This window comes from Tupaia chinensis, unplaced genomic scaffold (genome assembly GCF_000334495.1).
Source record: "Tupaia chinensis unplaced genomic scaffold, TupChi_1.0 Scaffold145208_1, whole genome shotgun sequence".
NCBI classification, from domain to species: domain Eukaryota; kingdom Metazoa; phylum Chordata; class Mammalia; order Scandentia; family Tupaiidae; genus Tupaia; species Tupaia belangeri.
The window spans coordinates 3,171,778-3,196,823 of NW_006205068.1; positions in this window are offsets into that span (position 1 = coordinate 3,171,778).

Here is a 25,046-nt window from a genome sequence, read left to right on the forward strand (position 1 = left end):
ATATATAGAGAGAGAGAGAGAGATTAGTTTTTTCCAAGGGTGTGTGCACTCATCAGAGACAGACAGAGAGACAGAGACAGGGAGGAAGAAGAAAGCACCCCCTCCCCAAAGAGGCATGGTCATGCTGCAGTCTCTCTCCATTTTTTTCATCCTGTTGGATTTTGAGCTCACATGAATTTTTAAGCTGTCAGAACCTAAACTGTACTTGGCCATGTGGGATCTGGCTCCCTTAACCCCTAGGCTGCAGGGCTGGCCCAACTGTTTGACTGCACCTGATATAAATCTTTATTATTATTATCACGTATTTAAATAGATTCTTATTGTCACTGGCCATAAACTTATCTTCTAGCTGGAGTAAAACATTTGCCATCCCATTTTCTCATTTGGTTGGGTTTTTATATTTATATACTCGTCTCACATGGAAATTGGTACTTGATTTCATCTCAGCGAGAAAGACCTGAGGACGTGGGTGTGGTGGCCCCAGGGCTGGAGAACGCCAGCCTGGCGCCATGGGCGCAAACACCATTATGAGTGGGTGAAATGAAGGCCTAGCCAGGTGGCAAGGGACTCTGGGCGGCAGGTCACACCTTCTGACCAGCAGGAAATAGAGGACTTGGGGAATCGTGGAGGGAGCAGGGGATCAGGGTCTGATGGACTGGCAGGGGAGGGAATGAGCCTTGGGACTGAGAGTCTTTTTTTTGTTTGTTTGTTTGTTTTATGGAGAGGTTTTTTTTTTTGCTATAGGGCACGTGCGCTTGCCAGACAGACAGAGAGAGACAGAGACAGAAAGCGAGAAATCACCCCCCAGGGGGGATGGTCACGCTGCAATCCCTTCTCCTCCATTCTCCTCTCGGGATCTTGGGCACACATGCACATGCGTCCGGCGTGAGTTTTAAGCCACCGGGTCCGGGACACGAACTGCAGTCGACTACGTGGGAGTCCAGCGACATAGCCATTACGCTAACTGCTGGTTCGGGACTGAGAGTCTTGACACCCAGAACTGCCATGGAGTCATCTGGTATTTGGGGCAGACCCTTCTTTCAGGCCCTGGACTGGAAGGGGTTATACTCAGCACCAGGGGAAATCTCAACGCCTCATCCCCCTGCAGTTGTATGCCATCAGGCTAGAGAATATTTAGGCCTCCTCCAAAATCAGTCACCTTCTGACCTGGCCACCTGAGGGAGCCCAGAGGTTCAATGTCTGGACTGCATATGGGAGGTCCTTGAGCCTGGGGAATTCGAAGCAAAAATGAAGGATATGCCTTCTGCTGAGAGAGGGTCTGGAGCTCTTACTGAGTTCTCAAAGGGGTCTGTTAACTCAGAAATGTAAATCTGTTGTAAAGACACAAGAGAAAATGGGCCTGTCCTGCACCTGTGGCACGCAGATGCTGGGAAACTCGTCAACTCATGTCTGGCTCCTAGCCTCAGGCTGGGTCTGGCTCTGCCCCATGTGGCTGTCATCCTCCTTCCTTAGGGTCTAGCAGCTGACTATGACCAGGGCATGATGCCTCTATGACAGTGTCAACTGCATTGACTAAGAATGTCATGTGGCCATGCAACAGCAGTGCCTTCTCATGGGAAGAGCTGCTAAGTCCCCTGGCATAGTCTGGCTCCAGGCAGTCATGCATGAGCTGGTGACAAAGGGTCTGTGAGGTATGGATGGGGCAGATATGTGGGGTTGAATGGCTCTACATGGCCTCATGGGGGTCAGGGTGGGGAGGGAGGGACCAAGATTTGTAGGAGAAAACCAATGTCCCAGGGTCTTTGTCTGAAGGGGGCAAGGCTCCTGGAAGCATTAGGGGGTCCTGAAGGCTGGACCTGACCCCTGCAAGAAGGCCCCTCCTTAACCTTATCTTACGCAACATGGTTACTGCTGCATCATCACTGTCATCTTAGCAGGCATCGTGTATTAATGATTACTTGCAAGGGGATGATCTTTCATTCAGCCTACGATTGTTCCTTAGTACCCACTGCACACTCGGGGTTGGGGTTGCTGTCTCGCTTTTGTCCTGGTGGGAGAAGGGCATTATATTTGCTTGCTGTAGGTCCTCTATGGTTTCCACTTTACAGATTGGGGAGGGAGGGGCAGACCAGGACTGTCGAGCAACTTGCCTAGGCCCACGCAGCTTGTGACAGGCAGCACTAGGGTTTGATGGAGGTCGTCCTGGCTCCATGACCCCCACACTTGGCCTGGGTTATTCTGGTGTGTCCTGGAGCCTGATCTTACTGGCCCTCGTCTTCCCCGCAGCAGGCTGACAGTCTTTACACCCTGATACCCCCCTCCCCATGCCTGTCTTTGCCCACTCTGTCACTGGGGGCAGAGAAGGGGGTCACAGACACAAGGGAGCTGCTCTGGACAGCAGGGAATTTGGCCCAGAGATGCCTGTTCCTGACACCGGGAGGAGGAGGTATAGGAAGACAGAGACAGACAGACAGACAGACTCTGAGGGTCCTGGCTGCCTGCTCCCCCATTCCAGAGCACTCCCTCTCCCGGAACTTGCTGTGGTGATGGAAATGCCCGCTCTATGCACACGTCCAATACAGTGAGCACTAGCTGGGAAGGTGCCGGCCACCTGGGGTCACTGTGGGCCAGCCGTTGAGCAAGGGAGGGAGCTGACTGAGATGAGTGGCCATCTAGGGGCGGGAGGGGCCACAGGTCCCAGAGTGGGTAGTGTCCTGTGGTGGCGGGGGCTGCAGTGATAACCAGAGCCCACGGAGACATTTGGGCACCATGCTGATGCTTTTCCAGCCCTTGTGAACTTGCTCTGTCAGGAGCTTCATTTCCCAGATGAGGCATCGGAGGCTCAGCAATTAGGACGAAGTCACCCTGCTTGTCAGTGCCAGAGCTGTGACCTGGACCTAGCTTTCTGCTCCAAAGCCCATTAACCTCCAGGCCTCTCCACCCTGAGCTCCAGGAAACCTGACTATGGTTCGAGTCCTGGGCCTGGCAGCTTACCTTTTCACTTTCCCTTTTTCTCTCTCTGTCTCTTTTTTGGTCGAATAATAATAATAATAAATGGAATTAAATAAATAATTTTTTTGGAGAGGTTTTTGCTATAGGGTGCATGTGCTCTCCAGAAAGGCAGAGAGAGAGAGAGACAGCGACAAATCATCCCCCAGGGTGGATGGCCATGCCACAATCCCTTCTCCTCCATTCTCCTCTTGGGATCTTGGGCACGCATGCACACGTGCCCGGCGTGAGTTTAAGCCACCAAGTCCAGGACTTGAACTGCGGTCGACTATGTGGGAGTCCAGCAACATAGCCATTACACTAACTGCTGGTCCCAATAAATAATTCTTTAAAAAAGAAAGAAGGAAAGAAAGGAAGGAAGGAAGGAAGGAAGGAAGAAAGAAAGAAAGAAAACTCAAGGATTTCATCTTTGTCCTTGTCCCTTCTCTTCCCTGGCTTGAAGCTAGTCCTGCTGCCTGTTCCTGAGGGAGAAAGATGTTTTTCTGAAGCTGCTCCCAGGATAAACCCCAGCAGGCCTTGGAGCTGGCGGACATTCCCTAAGCGTTCCGGGCTCCAGGCCTGTATCCCAGACTTGGCGGGGCAGCCCGGGCTCATCAAGGAGGGTCTGCAGTACTGTCTGCTGAGAATGGACCATGGAGGTGGGGGGGGGCTCTCCCTAGGTCCTGCAGTGTGCCAGGCATGCCGCTGGCACATCTTCCCAGTCAGATTTTTTTTTTTTGAGAGTTTTTTTCTATAGGGCACATGTGCTTGCCATTCAGACAGAGAGAGACAGAGAGACAGAAAGCTAGCAATCACCCCCCAGGGGTATGGCCACACCGCAATCCCTTCTCCTCCATTCTCCTCTTGGGATCTTGGGCATGCACACACACGCGCCCGGCGTGAGTTTAAGCCACTGGGTCCGGGACGTGAACCACGGTCGACTACATGGGAGTCCAGCGACATGGCCATTACGCTAATTGCTGGTCCCTCCCCCAGTCAGAGTTTTACGAAGACTCTGCTGCCCAGCCCTGTCCCAGCCCCTGTCGTAGAGAGGAATGTGAGGGCCATATGGGCAAGGACATGACATCTGGCCCTGAGTTTGGAATGGTCCTGAGTCAGCTGGAGCCAGGCTGGTCCCAGACAGGAGAGGCTGGCCAGGTGAGGGCTGGGCCTTTATGTGAGCAGAAACTCAGTTCAGCTGGCTTCTAACCGGGGAATGTGGGCCCCAGCTAAGCCATGTCTCTGGATTTTTCCATCGAAGTTATAAATGTTTAGATTATTTATTAAAAATGTGTTAATATTTTTCCTTTTTGACATTATCTTTGAACTTTTATCCTGGAACTATTTCAAATGGAAAAGTTTCAAAGAGAGTACCATGAAGCACCCGCTGCCCGTTCGTGTCCTACAGCTTATCTTTGCCGTACGTGCTTTACCTCCGTTCGTCTCCTGCATCTACACGTTGTGATTGGGACTCCCTGTTACTTAGGTCGTTTCAGAGTCAGATGCAGATGACAGCTCCCCCTCTTAAATACTTAAGCACGCCTCCTCACAGCAAGCCCACACTGAGGGAATTTGTCACATGCAGGAGTTTAACCTGGACACAGCACTCTGCGCTATTCACTGCCAGGTTCAAATTCCATTCCAGGTTTTGAAGAGCCCAGAGCAGTCGCTTAACAGTGTAGGGTTTGCCTGACGTTTCCGTGTCATCAGATTCATGGCAGGGAGACCACATATGTAATACTGTGTCCTTCTCGCTGCATCCCATCCCGTCCCATCGTGTCCCATCCCGTGGCATGCTACCCCATCCCGTCTTTTTTAAAGGTGGGCAGCTAAGTGAAGGCCCCTGGAGAACACTGACTCGGGACTCATTTGCAGCTTGAATCTAAGTCTCGGCGGGCTTGGACCATGGCCTGCTCTGACTGGAGGGGCCCAGTCTCGGGCTGAGCTGGGACCACGGCAATGTCCTGGATGGTGTAGTGAGGAAGCCGCTGGGCTCTGGAACCCTCCAGACTGGTCTTGAAACCAGCTCCATCATGGTCTAGCAGGGCCCCAGGGCCCAGGTGTACACATTTTTTGAGCATCCATTTCCAAATTTAAACTTCATGAGAATCCAAGTGACAAATGAGAAGATATCTGTCATCATTCCTAGAATGCTGCTTATCTCAGAGCAAGTGGCCTCGTACCCTCAGGGTGCTCGTCACAGCGTCCAGGAATCATTGCCTGAATGCTTGTTCTGGAAGAGCCTGGCCCTGGCGGTCCTCTGCGCTGAGCCCGCCCTGTTCGTGAGAGTCAAAATGACAAAGTCCACTCCATTCATGGGGAGACCCAGGGGTGGCAACTGAGGAGAGTGTGCACGTGTAAGGGCAGTGGATACATCCTACAGGCATCCTGGGAGGCTTCCAGGGGGAGGTGGCTCTGAACAGCGTCTGGAGGGGTGAGCAGTTTCTTACCTGACAGGAATGAATGGAGCAGTTCTCTGCACTCTCTCACCCCAACTCCAGCCAATAGGGTGAATCCCCAGAGGAAAGAGCCTCCTCTCCCGATTTGTAGGAATCAGCTGTGTTTGCTCAGACTAAAACCCTGGGGAGTCTTGGTAGCCCTTTGATCTGATGGTGGCCTGGCAGTGGTACTGCCTCCATGTGACCTGTGACCCACAATGGCTGCTCTGAGTCTCAGTTTCCCCCTCTGTACCATAGTGGTGAGCATGTGGCCTGGTCTCACAGGGCTATCAGGGCCTGTTGAGGTGCTTAGTCCTGGCTGCTGCACGTGTCCCAGGCAAACCCCAATATGTCTGCTCCCGACATCTGGCTTTGTCTGTGAGCAGGGTTTGCTGGCCATAGTGGAGATGGGGTCTCGAAGCCCACAGGGTCCACCTGCCACTGGGGAAGGCCTGCCTAGCCTGTCCTTCCAAGGACTGGGAAGTTAGGGCCCCACACTTGTCCATGGCCAACCTGTACCCACCTTTCATTACTGCTCTCACCAGGAGTGGGGGTAGCAGGGGGCAGGCTCTTGTGGGCACACCCCAGCCCTGCCCCAGATCAGCAGTTACAGAGCAGGGAGGGCCATCCACCTCTATTCTGTGTAGGGATGAGTAATTCACCTTGCCGCCAGGAGGGGAGGCTAGAGAGGAAAGCACCTCGCACCTGCCTGGGCCAGGCACCTGGAGAACCTGGGAGGGACCTGACAAGGCCCCAGCCTCCTGTCCCTGCGCTGGGGGCATCTCCATGGCTCTCTCTTCTGACCTTGTAGCCAGCCGGAGGGCCACAGCCAACCTGTAGACAGAGCCCACTTAAGAGACCTGGCCTGGCAGTGCCAGGGCTTGGCTGGCAGGGACATTGGCCAGATTGGGAGAGACGGTTCAACGCTGGCTTCAGCACGGCTTCGGAAGTGCTGTCAAAAATGCTTCAGATAACATGGCTCGTGACAGGAAAGGCCTGCTCAGAGCAGAGGCAGCTCCTGAGCCAGCTGCTGCCCCACACGGAGAGGGCGAGAGAGCGAGCCAGACGCAGGCCAAGGTAAATGTCACATGTTCAGCCTCCCTCATTAGCGGCCTTTCATTAGCCGTGGTTTATTTTTCCTGCGTCCATTTATTTCCTGGGCATCCTTCCTCCCCCAGATTCCCCTGCACCAACACACACACACAGTGTCTGTCTGTGTGTCTGTCTCTTTTTGCTCATACGGCCCACCTCCCACCAGTAGGTGTTTGCCCCCAAACTTGGAATCAGCTTTTCTCCAGAATCTTGTTCACTGGAGGGGGAAATTGTAATTAGAGACCACATTCTGGGCCTCAGGGGTGCCCATGTGTCCTAGAGTTGCCGTTGTTCCTAAGTATCTTTCTGTAGACAGCACAAGATTTTTTTCCTTTTCCAAAGATTAACCATATTATGAGTTAGCATTGGCTCTTCCAGTCTGAACCCAGAGCTATAGAGTTTTAGTTTAGTTTTGGCTCTAGTGTAACCTGGCTAATTTGCTATGCTCGCCTCTTTTCTCTCGTGATGAACGCCCCAGCTTCTAGTGACCCCAACAGCGGAATGCTTCGCTTTACACAACCCCACCTTAGACTACTACCGCCCACCACCAGCAATACGGTTTCTAAAAACAGTGTAGGGGGTTCTGGTGTTGTGTTGTTTTCAGTTCACTTTGGCCTTAGGTATATGTTTCAAAGTCACTTTTCTTTTTTCTTTAAGGTTTTTGCCATAGAGCATGTGTGCTTGCCAGAGAGAGAGAGACCATGACAGAGAAGGTGGGAAATCACCCCTTGAGGAAATGGCCATGCCACAATCCCTTCTTCTCCTGGGATTTTAGGCACACACGCATGCATACCCAGCATGATTTTCAAGCCACTGGGTCTGGGACTCAAACCATAGTCAGTCATGTGGGAGTACAGTGCCTTAACCATCATGCACCTGCTGGCCCCTCAAAGCCGCTTTTCATGCTTCTTGTCTCTGAAGTTACGCTGTCACATAGACAGACATTTAAATTCATTTATTGCTTTTTAATTTTGGTTTGTAAGTATTACTTCTTAAATCTAAATTTTGCTTTTATAATTATATAAAATATTAACATTTTTACAAACCAGGAATATTCAAAGCAGTCTTGCTTTATTCCCATGTCCATGTCTCTTTAGCCTCTAGGTAACTGTTTTTACTCTCACGATTTGTTCATGCGTGATTTCAATAAGCAAACATGCATGTAGATTTGCGTTCTCTTCCCTCCTCTCTTAGATACTAGGACACTATACACACTCCTACCCCCTGCTTTATTCATTTAATATTATGTCTTAGAGATCACATCTTAGAAAAATTTAGCAATTTATAGAGATATTTGAAGGAGGTTTTTTTTTTTTTTTTTTGCCATAGGGCATGTGTCTGTGCACACACATGTGCATGTGCATGCACATGAGAGAGAGAAAGTGAAAAATCACCCCCCGGGGGGATGGCCATACCACAATCCCTTCTCCTCCATTATCCTCTCAGAATTTTGGGCATGCACTCACATATGCCTGACATGTTTTTCAAGTTGCTGGGTCTGGGACTAGAACTGCACAGTTAGCCATGTGGGGTCCAGCTGTCCCAACCACCATGCCACTGGCTAGCCCCTGGAGGAGGATATTGACAACATGGTGGGTTTTCCAGCATTGTGTGGGAATAGACAATGAGTTCACTGGCATTGGTGCAACATGACTTAATCTATGTAGTGCTCACTACAAAGCAGCAAGCAGGACTTCCCCCGGCCTATGTTATAGAGAAGGAAATTGAGGCTTGCTGAAATGCACTGTGGGTTCACATCAGAGCAGAGCTGGAGCCCGACATCTGCTCCCGAACTCACGATGTCTGATGGGTGCCGGCTGCTGGGCAATCTCATTTGGGATCTGCCCTTGGCTGGACCTTGCAGCCCAAACTTCTGTAAAGTCCCAGGCCCACTGTAGGTGCAGCCCATGGGCTTCTCCGAATTGCTCAGAACTTGGTATCTATGTGTGGCTGACCTAGGTGTGGGTCAGAGGGCTCAGGAAAAGCAGGCAAAGATCTCAGCTATGCCCAGGTCTGTGTGAGTATTAACCCATGTGAATTCAGCCGGGCCCTTTGCTTTGCCTTCAAGGGGGAAAGGCAAATATGGGGCAGCACAGTGGACGTCTCACAGCAGTAGGACAGCTCCACCGTATTCTGAAAGCCTGGAACCATCCATAAACCGAGGCAGCTTCACCTAATGTGCTCTGTAAACATGGGAAATCCCCTAAGCCACAGATAAGAATCGCGCTTCAGAAAACCAGTGCGGTGACCCGGTGGGACTGTGAGGGTGGCGGCTCGCTGGCGTCAGACACAGGTGGCTGCTCGGACAGTGGGAAGAGCCTCCTGGGGGAAGCCAGCTGATTCGTGGAGCTGAGTGTGTGTGGGCAGCTGATGGGCCAGATGACAGCAAGAGGATTTGTCTCCAAGTTGGGTCTGTATGTGAAATGGATGGTGCTCACCACGGTTAGGTGGGTGGTCTCCAGGCAGCCCCTTGAAGTTGAGAGGAGAAATGCCTTTCTGCTGGAGTAGTGCTACATGGTGTCTGGCAGAATTTTAAATTGTTTAAATTAATGATTTTTAATTAGGCAACAGATACATGTGGTATATACGGACGCGATAGGAAGGATAAACAGACCCGGCCCAGCACCTGTTCCCTCTGGAGCTCTGTTCCCATGAGTGCAGAGATGTCTACTCACACACATGCTGGCATTCCTAAAAAATGCGTGCAGAGATGTCTCCTCACACACATGCTTGCATTCCTGGGAACACGCACACCCCTTCCATTGCTCCTTTCACTTTACGGTTTCTTTTTCTTTTCTTTTTTTTTGGAGAGGTTTTTGCTATAGGGCACATGCACTAGCAAGACAGACAGAGAGAGACAGAGAGACAGAAAGTGAGAAATCACCCCCCCAGGGGGATGGTCACGCCGCAACCCCTTCTCCGAGTTTGCAATCCTCATCTCTCCATAGTCCTGAGGCATCTCTGTTCCAGAGCTTGGGCCCCTTTAGTGGGCATGCTCTGTGGCCTGTGGCATGTCCCTGGAACATCTATCTGAAACTGTGACCCTGAGGTGAGGTGTGTAGGGAGTGGTATCTGATTCCCATGGGGCCAGTCTCATATACTCAGCCTCTCAAAAAGCTGTATGTTGGGGCCAGCAGGTGGCATAGTGGTTAAGGTGCTGGACTCCCACATGGTCAACTGCGGTTCGAGTCTTGGATCCAGCAGTCTGAAATTCATGCCAGATGCATGTGGGTACATGCCCAAAATCCCGAGAGGAGAATGGAGTAGGGATTGGGGCATGGCCATCCCCCCAGGGGGTGATTTCTCGCTTTCTGTCTCTCTGGCAAGTGCATGTACCCTGTAGCAAAAGTCTCTCTTAAAAACAAAACAAAACAAACAAACAAACAAAAAACAACAAGAAAACAAAACAAACAAACAAAAATATGTGTTTTCCCTCAGGATGACGATCCAGACCTAATTACAATAACAACAAATTCAAGTGAATCTGAGCTTGCCACGTTTCTCCATACAGGCAATGGTGCAGACTGCCCCCTGGCTACCTGTGGACCTCAGATGCACACTGACTGGGCATCCCTTGCCAGGACCTCAGGCAGTCCACAAAGCCCTGCCTGCCTCCCACCAGCATAGCTTGTCTTGTTTCCCAGCTGACCATTTTCCATAGGAAGACCTCTTGACTGGGTTCCCCCTTAGGCTGAGGTTGCTGAGCCTGCAGGGACCCATGGTCACTTTTACCTAGCATGGCTCTGCCCTCTGGCCCCCTCTGCACCTTTGAAGTGTTGGGCCCAGGTGGGTGGGCTGGCTCCTCTTGCTTCTGTCTGTATTCAAGGCTGGGCTTGGTGCTTTGAAGAGGAGCCGCTGATTGGTTTAGCAGCTGTGGCAAGAACACACACGTCCCTTCCCACCCAGCCCTGGGTGGGGGTGCTCCCAGGCTGCTGTTGCTGTGGCATTTTCCCAGCCCACATGCTTGGAGCCAGGGGGTCTGATGGTTATAGTCACCCCAGCTGCCTGGAATCTTGTGATTGCACCAAGTCTGCTAGGTTTAAAATAAGCAGGTGGTTTTAACTCTGGAAAACATTCCCTGTCCTGGACAAGGAGGAGGGCAGCCATGGTGAGAATAACTCTAGGAGCTGTGAATTCCACTGACTTTGGACATGGCCTGCACAGAGTGGGCTTTGGAGGAAGAGGGGGCCTTTTGTACTTGGGCCACACATTCGCTTAGTGATCACATCCTGTCCTGGTAGTGGCTTGGGGTTTTCAAGTTGTTGCATCTACTTTTGATCAGCAGTTCAGCACCTGACTTGGGCTGCAGAGAACAGCAAGCCTCAGCCTTGCCTGAAGCTCAGAATTGGGCAGGTTGGTAACTAGCATACAAATGACCACCGAGACCAAGGAACAAGGGGTCCCTCGAGTCTGATTGGCAGGAAAAGATGAGAGATCCTGGAAGATTGCTTGAAGGAGGCGAGGACAAGTATCAGTCAGGTGGGCGAAACAGACAAAGACATTGGACTCTGCGAACCTCTGCCCTGGCCAGCAAGGCCTGAAAAGTGGATGTGCCCATTGTTGCCAGGCAGCTTGCAGACACCCAGCTGACCCAGGTCCAACTCTAGACAGTCTGGTTTTACTCAGGGCCTGAGCAAGGGGTGGGTTTTGGACTGAGCACCCCCGCCTGCTCTCCTGAGGCTTCAGAAAGCCTCTCAACCTCAGCTACCAGAAGGTCTCTGGACAGCCCAGCGTGACAGCAGACAGGCTGAGTCCTTTTTCTTACTCTAGGAGTGAAATCCTTAAGGAAATGTCCTAAAACTGAGCCCTGGGGGATGTTGGCAGAGAGGCCTTTGGAGGTGACCCTCTCTGACCCTGCTGAAGGGGGCCTGGAGGCAGCCCCCGACCCTGCCTGCCATCAGTCCCTCCATGCGGAGGCCTTTTCCCCTTGGCTTCACATCCCCGTGTTTGAGTCCCTCGTGCAGAGAGGTCCTGATGAGGTTTCCAGCTCCGAGCTCAGTTCCAGTGTGTGGGATGCTGAGGCTTAATCAGGTGCCTTCAGTGTCCATCTGCTGTCTCTGGTTACCCGAGTGGTAAAAACCATGTGCTCCTTCTGGGGTGTCTTGACCACCTGACCAGAGCCAAGGAAGCTGTGTCACTGTTGATTACTGGTCATGAAGCTGCATCGGTCCCTTTTGCAAGGTCTTTGCTAACAGGCGTGGAAGTGGGTGTTTCCTACCCTCGCTCTGATCACACTGATGCCCTGTGAGGGGGCCCAGCATGGCCCTCAGCATCTGTTTGTTGGGTGAATGAATGACAGCAGAAGGGTGACCTGTTTTGTTGTTAACTGTACATGTGGTTTGTTTCCTGTCCCTCAGCCCAGTGCCTGGTGCTCAGTGGACATTCTGAAAACACTTGTGAGGCTGAGTCAGAGTTGAACGTGGCTCCTGCTGATGATCGGAGCTGGAATCCCCTCACAGCTGCTCCGACAGCCTCAAGGGCTATTCCCTCCTCCCTTGGTACCTGGCAAGGGTGCATATGAGCTGGGGGTGGAAAATTCTTGCTGGAGGAGCTCCTCTAGCTCTTGCCCCACCTTGGAGGGCATTGGTACCCACCCTTAGGGAAAGTCCTTGCCATCACACTTCAGTCCTGCAAGTGCCCTAGGCCAGGTGGTGTTTATCCTTACCCTCCCAGGGGATAAGGGAGCAGCTGCATAGTGCTCGGGGTAGAGGTGCCTTCGCAGCGTGACCGTCTGCATCCAAACCTAGCGTTGCCATTTCTGTGTTGCACCATCGAGGGTGAGCCATCACTTAACCTCAGCCTCAGCTATCTCTTCTAACATAGGGATACTGCAGAAGCTCAGGGTGAGAAGCGAAGCTCTTTGTGATTTCTCAATCAACAATTCCTCTTAGCTCCCATCACTTCTCTCTGCCAGTGTTGATTAAAAAGCTCATTCTTTTTTCACTTTTTATCCCAAGATTAGATTTTTTGTTTTGTTTAGTTCTTGAGAGAGATTTTTACTATAGGGCATATGTACTTGCCAGAGAAACAGAAAGTGAGAAATCACACTCAGGGGGAATGGCCATGTTGTAATTCTTTCTCCATTCTCCTCTTGGGATTCTGGGCATGCATGCACATGCACCTGGCATGAGTTTTAAGCCACCGGGTCCAAAACTTGAACCATGGTTGGCCATATGGGAGTCCAGTGACATAACCACTATACCATCTGCTGGTCCCCCCAAATTAGATTTTTTCCTGATTATAAAAGCACTATATGCTAATAACCAGAGAAACCAAGGAATGCATTATTTTTTCTACCCCAGGGATAAGAAAAATCATAAAACTTCTGATTCCCACACAGCCCTCCTGTCCCCACCACTGACTGACTACCCCATGGTATGGAAAGTTCTCATTTACCAGAGCTATTTATTAGAAAAATCGGATTATATCACACTTGCTGTTTTGTAATCTATTTTTTAATAGACTTTATTTTTGAGAACAGTTTTAGGTTCACAGAAAAATTGTACAAAGTACAGAGAATTCCTGTTATTCCTCCACCCACACTTTCCTCTGTTATTACCATCTTGCATTAGTGTGATGCATTATTTTAACTAATGAACTAATATTGACACATTATTAAACAAAGCCCATGGTTTACATTGGCGTTCACTCTGACTGCTGTAATGCTACAGATTTCGAGGAATGCATAATGTCACATATCCACCATTGCAGAGTCACACAAGTAATAGCTCACTACTCTGAAAATCCTGTGTTCCTCCTATTCATCCCTACCTCTTTCTCTCTATCCTCTGGCAACTACTGATCTTGTTACTCTTTCTATAGCTTTGTATTTTCCAGAAGGTTGTATATCATAGTTGGAATCAATATAGTTTGCAGCCTTTTCAGACTGGCTTCTTTCACTTAGAGATATGCATTTCAGTTTCCTTCATGTCTTCCTGTGACTTACTAGCTCATTTCTTGTTATCATTTATATTCCATTATATGGACATACCACAGTTTATTCATTAACCTATTAAGGAAAACATCTTTATTGCTTCCAATTTGTGACAATTATTAAAACTACTATAAACATTCATGTATTGTTTTTTTGTGTGGACATACATTTTCAACTCATCTGGGTAAATACTAATAGGTACAATAGATGGATTGTATGGAAGGCTATGTTTATTTTTGGAAGAAACTGCCAAATGAGCTAGCCTTGTAGTACAGTGGTAAGGCACTACAGAGTATGCTGGATTCTATATGGCCGACCAGGGCTTGAGTCCCAGGCCTGTTGACTTAAAAACATATAGAGCATGCAAAGACATGTCCAGGATTTTGGTAGAATGGAGTTAGAGGAAAAAGGATTGTGGCATGACCAGGCCACACTGGGGGTTCCTTTCTCACTCTCTTTCTGACAAAACAAGAAAGAGAGAATGAGAGGAAGGGAGGGAGGGAGAGAGGGAAGGAAGGAAGGAAGGAAGGAAGGAAGAGAAAGAATAAGAAAAGGAAAGATAAAGAAGGAAGGAAAAAGGATGAAAGAAGGAAAAAGAAAAAAGAATCTGTCACAAATGTCTTCTGAAGTGGCTATACCATCCTATATTCCCACTAGCATTGAATGGGTTTTCTATCACACCACATCCTTGCCAGCATATTGTGTTGTCAGTGTTCTGGATTTGACCATTCTTAATAGGTTTGTAGTAGCATCTTATTGTTTAATTCATTTGCAGTACTCTAATGACATATGATATTGAATATTTTTTCGTATACCTATTTGCCATCTGTAATTTTTTGATGAAAGCTCTGCTCAGATTTTTTTTTTTTCCCATTTTTAAGTTGGCTTGGCTAGCTCTGTAGCCTAGTGGTTAAAGGAGCTGGATCCCACCTGGCTAACATCAGTCTGAATTTCAGCCCTGGCAGCTTGATGAACACACTCAGTCCATGTGTGTGGATCCCCCAAATCCTGACAGTATGGAGAAATGGAGAAAAAGGGATTGCAGTGTGACTGCACCCCATTGGAAAGTGCTTTCTCCCCGCTCCTCCCTCTCTCTCTGTCTCTCTTTGGAGAGTGCAGGTACCCTCTGACAAAACATAAGTAGATAGGGTTTCTTGGCTTCCTTTTTGTTGAGTTTCAAGAATTCTTTTTATATTATAGATATAAGCTCTTCATGTATTTTGCAAATATTTTCTCTCAATCTGTAGCTTTTCTTCTAGACTCTTCATGTGTATTTTGTGGAGCAAAATTTTTAATTTTAATGAAATCCAACTTATTTTTTTCTTTCATGGGTTGTGCTTTTCATTATCTAAAAAGTCATTGTTAAACTCAAAATCACCTAGATTTTCTTCTATTTTATCTTCTAGATGTATTTCTCTGTTCTAGTTCAATGTATTATACATTTTGAGTTTTGTGAAAAGTATAAGTTCTATGTCTAAATTTTTTCCCTGTGGCCCAGTCATTCTAGCACTATTTGTTGAAGAGACTCTCCTTTCTCTATTGAATTGCTTTTGCTTCTCTGTCGAAGAGCAATTTACTGTGTTTCTGTCTTTTCTAATCTGTTTCACTGGTATATTCATCTAGTCTTTCACCAATACCACACTGTCTTGCCTATTGTAGCTTTATAGTAAGTCTTTAATTTGGGTAATATCAGTCCTCTGATTTTGTTCTTTCTTCAGTATGTATTGACTATTCTGTTACCTCTTCATATAAAATTCAGAGTCAGTTTGTTGATAATTACAAAATAACTTTCTGGGATTTTGACTGAGATTGCATTGAGTTTATAGCTCAATTTGGGAAGAACTGACATCTTGACAATATTGGGTCTTTTTCCATGAAAATGGAATATCTCCCCATTTATTTAGATCTTTGATTGTCTTTAATGGTTTTGTAGTTTTCTTCTTAGAGGTCTTGTACATATTTTGTTAGATATGTAACTGTTTATTTTTACTGGTGTTAGTATAAATGGAGTTGTGTTTTTAATTTCTTTCTTTTTTTTTTTTTTAATTTTTGCCATAGGGCATGTGTGATTGCCAGAGAGAGAGCAAGACAGAGAGAGAGAAAGTGAGAAATCACCCTCCTGGGGAGAAGGCCACACCACAATCCCTTCTCCATTATCCTCTTGGGGTATTGGGTATGCACACACCTGGCACAGATCACTGGGTCCAGGATTCGAACTATAGAGTTGGCTATGTGGGGTCCAGCACCTTAACCACCATGCCACCAACTGGCCCTCTGTGTCTTTAATTTTTAATTTTGATTATTCATTGCTGGTATATAGAAAAACAGTTAACTTTTATATATTAATCTGTATCAATTTAGAAAGTGCAGACTTGCTCTAATTGCTTATTAGTTCTAGGAATTTTGTTGTTGGCTTTTTGAGATTTTCTGTATAAACAATCATGTAATCTGCAAGGAAAAACAGTTTTGTTTACTTTTATTCCCCCAAACTGTATACCTTTTGTTTTGTATTTCTTTTTATTTTTTAAAAAAGGAATTATTTTTATTTAACTTTATTTATCCATTTATTTACTTATTTTAATTTGACCAGAGAGGGACAGAGTGAATGAGAGAGAAAGTGAGAAAGCAAGCTGCCAGGTCTGGAACTCAAATCACAGTCAGCCATGTGGGAGTACACTGTCCCTAGCCACCATGCCACCTGCTAGCCCCTGCATTTTATTTTTTTTGTCATGTTGTATTAGGACTTTCAGTGTCATATCACAAAGCATTGGTGAGTGGAGTCATTCTTAGGAGGAAAGCTTCGAGTTTCTCACCATTTAGTATAATGTTCCCCTATAATTCTAGTTTATTGAGAGTTTTATTATGAATGAGTGTTAGATTTTGTCAGATGCTTTTCTTGCATCTATTGTTATGATTTCCCTTCTTTAGCCTGCTGATGTGATGGGTCACGGGAACTGATTTTTAAAACGTGTATCAGCCTTGCATACCTGGAATAAATCCCATTTGCTTGTGTAATTAACTTTATAATTGTTGGATTCAATTTGCTAACATGTTGTTGAAGATTTTTATGTCTATGTTAATGATAGCTATTGGTCTGTGATTTTCCATTTTGTGATGTCTTTGTCTGGTTTTGGTGTTAATGGTGTCATCATAGAATTCTGTCTTCTGCTTTTATTTTCTGGAAGAGACTATAGAGAACTGGTATTATGTCTTCCTAAATGTTTGCTAGAATTCACCAGTGAATACATCTGGGCTTCACACTTTCCATTTCGGAAGGTTACTAATTATCAGTTCAACTTCTTTAATAAATATAGGCCTATTTAGATGATCTCATTCATTCTTGTGTGAATTTTTATAGAGTATGTATTTCAAGATATTAGTCCATTTTATCTCAGTTATCAGTTGTGTGGATAGGGAGTTATTTAGTAATCTTCTTCTACTATTGTTTTAATGTCCATGAGATCTACAGACAGTTCTTTTCTAATCTGTTTCACTGGTATATTCATCTAGTCTTTCACCAATACCACACTGTCTTGCCTATTGTAGCTTTATAGTAAGTCTTTAATTTGGGTAATATCAGTCCTCTGATTTTGTTCTTTCTTCAGTATGTATTGACTATTCTGTTACCTCTTCATATAAAATTCAGAGTCAGTTTGTTGATAATTACAAAATAACTTTCTGGGATTTTGACTGAGATTGCATTGAGTTTATAGCTCAATTTGGGAAGAACTGACATCTTGACAATATTGGGTCTTTTTCCATGAAAATGGAATATCTCCCCATTTATTTAGATCTTTGATTGTCTTTAATGGTTTTGTAGTTTTCTTCTTAGAGGTCTTGTACATATTTTGTTAGATATGTAACTGTTTATTTTTACTGGTGTTAGTATAAATGGAGTTGTGTTTTTAATTTCTTTCTTTTTTTTTTTTTTAATTTTTGCCATAGGGCATGTGTGATTGCCAGAGAGAGAGCAAGACAGAGAGAGAGAAAGTGAGAAATCACCCTCCTGGGGAGAAGGCCACACCACAATCCCTTCTCCATTATCCTCTTGGGGTATTGGGTATGCACACACCTGGCACAGATCACTGGGTCCAGGATTCGAACTATAGAGTTGGCTATGTGGGGTCCAGCACCTTAACCACCATGCCACCAACTGGCCCTCTGTGTCTTTAATTTTTAATTTTGATTATTCATTGCTGGTATATAGAAAAACAGTTAACTTTTATATATTAATCTGTATCAATTTAGAAAGTGCAGACTTGCTCTAATTGCTTATTAGTTCTAGGAATTTTGTTGTTGGCTTTTTGAGATTTTCTGTATAAACAATCATGTAATCTGCAAGGAAAAACAGTTTTGTTTACTTTTATTCCCCCAAACTGTATACCTTTTGTTTTGTATTTCTTTTTATTTTTTAAAAAAGGAATTATTTTTATTTAACTTTATTTATCCATTTATTTACTTATTTTAATTTGACCAGAGAGGGACAGAGTGAATGAGAGAGAAAGTGAGAAAGCAAGCTGCCAGGTCTGGAACTCAAATCACAGTCAGCCATGTGGGAGTACACTGTCCCTAGCCACCATGCCACCTGCTAGCCCCTGCATTTTATTTTTTTTGTCATGTTGTATTAGGACTTTCAGTGTCATATCACAAAGCATTGGTGAGTGGAGTCATTCTTAGGAGGAAAGCTTCGAGTTTCTCACCATTTAGTATAATGTTCCCCTATAATTCTAGTTTATTGAGAGTTTTATTATGAATGAGTGTTAGATTTTGTCAGATGCTTTTCTTGCATCTATTGTTATGATTTCCCTTCTTTAGCCTGCTGATGTGATGGGTCACGGGAACTGATTTTTAAAACGTGTATCAGCCTTGCATACCTGGAATAAATCCCATTTGCTTGTGTAATTAACTTTATAATTGTTGGATTCAATTTGCTAACATGTTGTTGAAGATTTTTATGTCTATGTTAATGATAGCTATTGGTCTGTGATTTTCCATTTTGTGATGTCTTTGTCTGGTTTTGGTGTTAATGGTGTCATCATAGAATTCTGTCTTCTGCTTTTATTTTCTGGAAGAGACTATAGAGAACTGGTATTATGTCTTCCTAAATGTTTGCTAGAATTCACCAGTGAATACATCTGGGCTTCACACTTTCCATTTCGGAAGGTTACTAATTATCAGTTCAACTTCTTTAATAAATATAGGCCTATTTAGATGATCTCATTCATTCTTGTGTGAATTTTTATAGAGTATGTATTTCAAGATATTAGTCCATTTTATCTCAGTTATCAGTTGTGTGGATAGGGAGTTATTTAGTAATCTTCTTCTACTATTGTTTTAATGTCCATGAGATCTACAGACAGTGATATTGCCTTTAATTTCTAATAAAAGAAATTTGTGCTCTCCTTTTTTTTTGTTAGCCTGGCTAGAGGCTTTTAGATAGAGGCTTTATAGATCTTTCCAAAAACCACCTTTGATTTCATTGATTTTTTTCCTACTAATTTTCTTTTGATTTTTTCAACATTTAAAAAAATTTGATAAGATTTATTTATTTAATTCCATTTGTATTATTATTTTTAATCTGACTAGAGAAAGACAGGCAGAGAGAGAAAGGGAAAGTGAGAAAGCAAGCCGCCAGGTCCAGTACTCAAACTGCTGTCGGGCATGTGGGAATCCAGCGCTTTTAACCACATCACCTGCTGACCTCTTTCTTTTCAAAATTTTTAAAGGAATTATTTCATTTAACTTTATTTATTTATTTATTTTAATTTGACCCGAGAGGGACAGAGTGAGAGAAAGAAAGAGAGGGAAAGTGAGAAAGCAAGCTGCCAGATCCAAGACTCAAACCACAGTTGGCCATGTGGGAGTCCAGCACCCTTAACCACCATGCCACCTGCTGGCTCCACCTCTATTAATTTTTTATTTTGAAAATTCCATTGATTTGTACACTCATTTTATTATCTCCTTTTTGTTTTCTTCAGTGCTTTGGAGTTACTTTTCTCTTCTTGAATTTTCTCAAGGTGGAAGCTTAAGTTATTGATTTTAGATCTTCTTTTCTAATATATGCACTCAACTCTATATATTTCTTACTATGCATTGATTATCTACAGTCCTCTTTTTTAAAAAAAAATATTCATTGTCATTCTTTTCTTTTCTTTTTTTGAAGTTGACTAGAGAGAAATAGAGAAGGAAAGTGAGAAGGCAAGCTGCCAGGTCTGGGACTCGAACCATGTTCAGCCATGTGGGAGTCCAGCTGCTTTAACCACCATGCCATGGCCCCTACATTCCTCTTTTTGATATCTGCCTTTTTGTTTAGTTCAAAATATTTTGAAATTTCTCTGGAGCCTTTTTCTTTGAGCCATGTGTTAATTAATTTCAAAACATGTTTAGGGGGTTTCTAGCTATTTTACTGTTACTGATTTCTAGTTTAGTTCCAGTGTGGTCTCAGAGGTTACTCTGTATGATTTGTGTTCTTTTATATTTGCTCAGGTGTGTTTTATGGCCCAGGATGTGGTCTGTGTTGGTGACTGTTTCATGTGAGCCAAAGAAGAATGTGTATTCTGCTGTTTGATGAAGTATTCTATAAATGTCAATTAGATACAGTTGATGGATGGTGCTGTTCAGTTCACCTATATCCTTACTGATTTTCTGCTGGATCTGTCTGTAGTTGGTAGAAGGGTGTTGAAGTCTTCCATTATAATGGTGCCTTTATCTGTTTCTCTTTGCAATTCTATCAGGTTTTGTCTTTGTAACCCAGTTTTTAAATAGACCTGGGACCTGGGGCTGGCAAGTAGTGTGGTGGTTAAGGGTGCTGGACATGGCTGCCCGTGGTTCGAGTCCTGGACCTCCTGGCGGCATGCTTTCTCTCTCTCTCTCTCTCTCTCTCTCTCTCTCTCTCTGTCCCTCTGTCCCTCTCTGGTCAAATTTAAATAAATAAATAAATAAAGTTAAATAAAATCTTTACAAAAACAACACATTATCCAGTCTCCATAGATGGTATTCCTATAGTGCTATTTTATAATACCATCTTGTATTTCATTTTATAATTTAGTTAAACAATACACAATTATTGGGTATTTTCAGATTCCCATGACTACACTCAGTGCTGTGATAGAGAGCCTGGTAGCTATATCTTATATATGTTTAAACTTCTTTCTATAGAGGAAATGCTAGGGGGAAGACAACAGTTGGCTCAAAGGGTATGCACGTGCTTAAGAGAAAAGTTCACTTTCACCGGCTTACCTGCAGGAACCGTCTCCACCCAAAGTGGATTCTGATTCAGATGCTTGGCTTCTGCAAGTCAAGGGTTGGCTTTGGCATCTGGAGATATTATGGACATCCAGGGCTGGGCACCATGGCCAGGGGTGTGGACTGGTAATTCTGGTTGCAAGCTGGAGAATGCCTGAATTTTTGATCCCTTACTCCTTTCCCTAGGTCTACAGGATAGAGTGGACACTTGGCTTGTCCCTGCTTTCTGAGGTTCTGTGGATGCACTCTCCAACCTGAGCCCTGGTATTCGTGTGCCTCTCTCTTCAGGGCCAGGCATTCAAATCCACAAGCAGTGGCCCCGAGGCCCTCAGGGCAGAGGCTCGTGGAGGGTTCACAGACTTGAACTGATGCTCTAGCAAGGAGTAGGCAGTTTTGCTTCCCACTGCAGTACGTGGCCAGGACTGAGTTATTGCTGTTGGGAGAGAATTGTTTGGAAACTTGTAGTCAACAGAGAAACAGAGAGAGTTTTCACCCAAACAGTGGAAGAGCCTAAACACAAACTGGGGACACTGTGTCTGGGGCACTGGGTTCGTGGCATATGGGGGCCCCGCTGTCACTTGGGCTGGAACAACCAGCATATAACAATGACATCGTGGTGCCCAGATCCAAAGGTTTGCTCAAGGGTCTAGGCCACTTCCTTTCTCTACATATCATTGATCTAAAAGTTCAGATTAACAACGGGGAGAGGCTCTTTTCAGAAAAGAGTCGCACATTTAGGTCCTTCAGAACCATTTCTAAAAGGCTTGAGACTCTATGTTAGTTGTGCTTCCACCCCCCGCCCCATAGCATCATTTTAAAGTCAGAAAAGTACATTAGTATGTACTTGAACAAGTTTTCTTCATTTGGTGGGGTCTTTTTTTTTTTTTTTCTGTTTGCATCACTCACAATTCCCTTCTGTTCCTTGTCACACACATATGTACTTTTTTCCCCTGCAGACCTACTGTTGGTGCATATGTGCTGGTTTACATTCTGCTCTTTCGACATCTCAAGTGGAGGGAGAGGGGTGCGGGATAAACACCTGTCCTGGCTCTGACACCCCCCCCACACACACACACACATACTTAGGAAGGTTCAAAAATGTTCAAAATATAAAGTTTAAAAATACAGATTCAGAAATGTTGGAAGTGCTAACTTCATTTGCTTTCTTTATTACTGGAAATGGTCCCAGCATGTTAATCTTCTCTGTGGTTAATGTCATGGTGCCTTTGTTTAAAAGTCACAGAAATTCTTTTTTTAAGCCACAGGGGAGGTTGAAAAAGCAGAAATGTGGATGGCTGGGATGGTGGAGCATGGAAGGTTGAATGTGGACGGTGGTGCAGGGGTCCCATCGCACCCTTCCCAGCCCACTGCAGCCTTGGGTAGGGGTCTGGTGTTCAGATCTGAGATGCAGCTTCATGGGCTGTTAGATCTCCTCCCTCCTTTCCTGTGTTCCCCCAGGGTGGCCGCTGAGAACTGGCTGAACCTGTTTGCTTCCACAGGTTTCTTTGCAGGATGGGAGTGGGGGGGTGTCTGCTTGTCAGGCCACCTCCAGCTGCTTTTCCACAATATATTAGTAATGTAAGCTAATAAAAAAGAAGACAAAGCCGGCAAAAAAGAAGACAAAGCTGTAGCCGGCTCTTGAGACTGGCTACCATCAGGGACACAGAACTCTTTTTGTATCTATTTCTGGGAGATCCTGAAACATGTTTGAACATTTTAGCTGGGTTGGAAGAAAGAGTTCCCTGGGGTTTGGAACCAGCAGAAACAATTTCAGAGGGTGCTGATTGTGAATGCTCTTTGTTTTGCTAAGTGCTTTATCAGCATTATTATCTCTGTTAATAGTCTCTACTGTGCTAGGAGGGTAGATATGTTACTATGCCCATTTTACAGACAGGTTAACTCCTTGGTGGCTCTGTCCCCTGGGTCCTTCCCAGCAAGTTTAGTTGTACCAGATGTGGTGGTAATGGTGGTGGTGGTGGGGTGCCATCAGGGAAGCATTTGTAACAGGGATAATCCCATCCCTTTGTGATGTAATCCCACGTAAATATCTGTTTCCCCCACTGAACAGTAAACCCCCCAGGGAAGGAGGGGGTAACAAACCAGAGCTAGGGTTGGTGCTGGTGCCAGTAACTATGTGGGTGAAGTGGGACCCAGGAGGATTGTTGCAGGCCCGCAAGTGTTACACTCCTATCAGAGTGGGGAGAAGTCTGAATTCTTGCTGGGTGAGAACAAAGGGCTGGTGTCACCAAATCGTTCTTATTTTTTATTTCCAAAGAAAGGTCACAATTTTATTTTTATGAATTCTCATTTTTTTTTGAGCTGGGAGTTACCTTTAAAAATGACACCAACAGGATCTGCAGGTAGTGTAATGGTTACGTCGCTGGACTCCCTTGTAGTCAAGCACAGTTGGGAGTCCTACACCTGGCAACTTGAAACTCTCGCCAGGTGCATGTGTGTACATGCCCCAAATCTCAAGAGGAGAATGGAGGAGAAGAGACTGTGGCATGGCCATCTCCTCTAAGCGGGTGATTTTTCACTTTCTATCTCTCTGTCTCTCTCTGTCTCTCTGGCGAGCACATGCACCCTATAGCAAAAATCTTTCTAAAAAAAAAATGGTGCCAACATTGACACATGAAGAAATAGAAAATCTGAAGAGATTAGTATATGTTAATTGAAATGGTAACAGAAGACCTTCCCTGCTAAAGAGGCCTAGGTCTTGGTGGACTTACAAGTGTGTTATGTCTCCTCTTACTTTTGCACAATGCTTCAGAAAATTAAAAAAAAAAAAAAAGAGAAAACTTCCAGCCTATTGTATAAGGCCAGTATAATCGTGATGCTGAAGATTAATAAAGACAATATAACCCAAGAAAACTGTAGGTCCATTTCACTATGAATGGAGTTGCAAAATCCCAAATAACTGAATAAATCCAGCAGTGTATTAAAAAAAAAAAGAAAAAGAAAAAGACTCACATATTATAATCAAGTGGACTTTATCTGGAATTCAAGGATGGTTCAACTTTGAAATATTCTGTCCATGTAAATCACCATATTAATAGATTCTAGAGAACAAATCCTATGATATACTACAGAGATGTTGAAAATAATTTGATAAATATCAATGACAATTTATTATAAATTTTTTTTAGCACACTAACAACCAAAGGGAAATTTCTTGATTTAGTAATGGTCACATATATCTGACACAGACAAACATCCCAATGGAGGAGCTTTGGTTACACATGCTTTAAAGGAAGATATGGCTACCTATCATTTCTATAGTGATTTAACTTTGTTTGGCAGGTTCTGGCAATGCCACAATGGAAAAAAAAATAAATGTGAGGGGTAAGAATTAGAAGGAAAAGAGAAAACAAACATGATTATATTGTGTTTGGCAAAGTTGATGCATACTCAACCTACAGAAACCAGTTTTAAGAAGCAAAGGTCTCATAAATATATACTTTTTTGTCTACTAAAAAATTAATTAATTTAAAAATATAGACTCCTTTTCTTTATAATCAAGGTAGTAAATGCCACCTAATAGGAAAAAAAGAAAAAGAAATCTAAAAATATATACTTTTTTGTCAACTAAAAAATTAATTAATTTTTAAAAAATAGACTCCTTTTCTTTATAATCAAGGTAGTAAATGCCACCTAATAGGAAAAAAAGAAAAAGAAATCTAAGAGGCCAGGTGACTGAAGCAGAGAGTGGGACTAGAGAATGCAAGAAATAATCAGAGAATACAATTTAAAAAGATACCATTCGTGGGCCAACATAGGCATTGAAGTTAAGGTGGCTGGATCCCACTGGTTGATTGTGTGGTTCAAGTCTCAAACCCAGTGGCTTAAAACTCACACCAGGCATGTGTGTGTGTGTGCATGCCTGAAGTCCTGAGAGGAGAATGGAGGAGAAGGGTTGCGACATGGCCAACCTCCCTGCGGTGTGTGTGTGTGTGTGTGTCTCGTTTTCACTCTCTCTCTCTCTTTCTCTGTCTCTCTTTGTCTCTCTCTGGTGAACACATGTGCCCTCTAGCAAATTTTTTAAAAAATGCCATTCACAAGAGCAACCACCACTGAAAAGTGGAATTTACTTAATAAAGATCACACAAGACTCTAAGGAGAACGTTTTCGACCCCTGTAAAGGACATGCATCACAATCTGCATAAATGGAGAGGCAGTCTACGTTCTTGGATGAAATGACTCAATTTAATGGTTTCATGTGTTCCTCAAATTAATCTATACATTCAAAGCAGTTCCAATTAAAACCACAGCTGATTACTGTGAAGCAGTCTGTAACACATTCAAAAATGTAAATGAAAAGAATAAAGTTCACAAATAGCTAAGTCATCTTTGCAAAAGTAAAACAAAGCAGACAGACTTCCCTCCCTGGT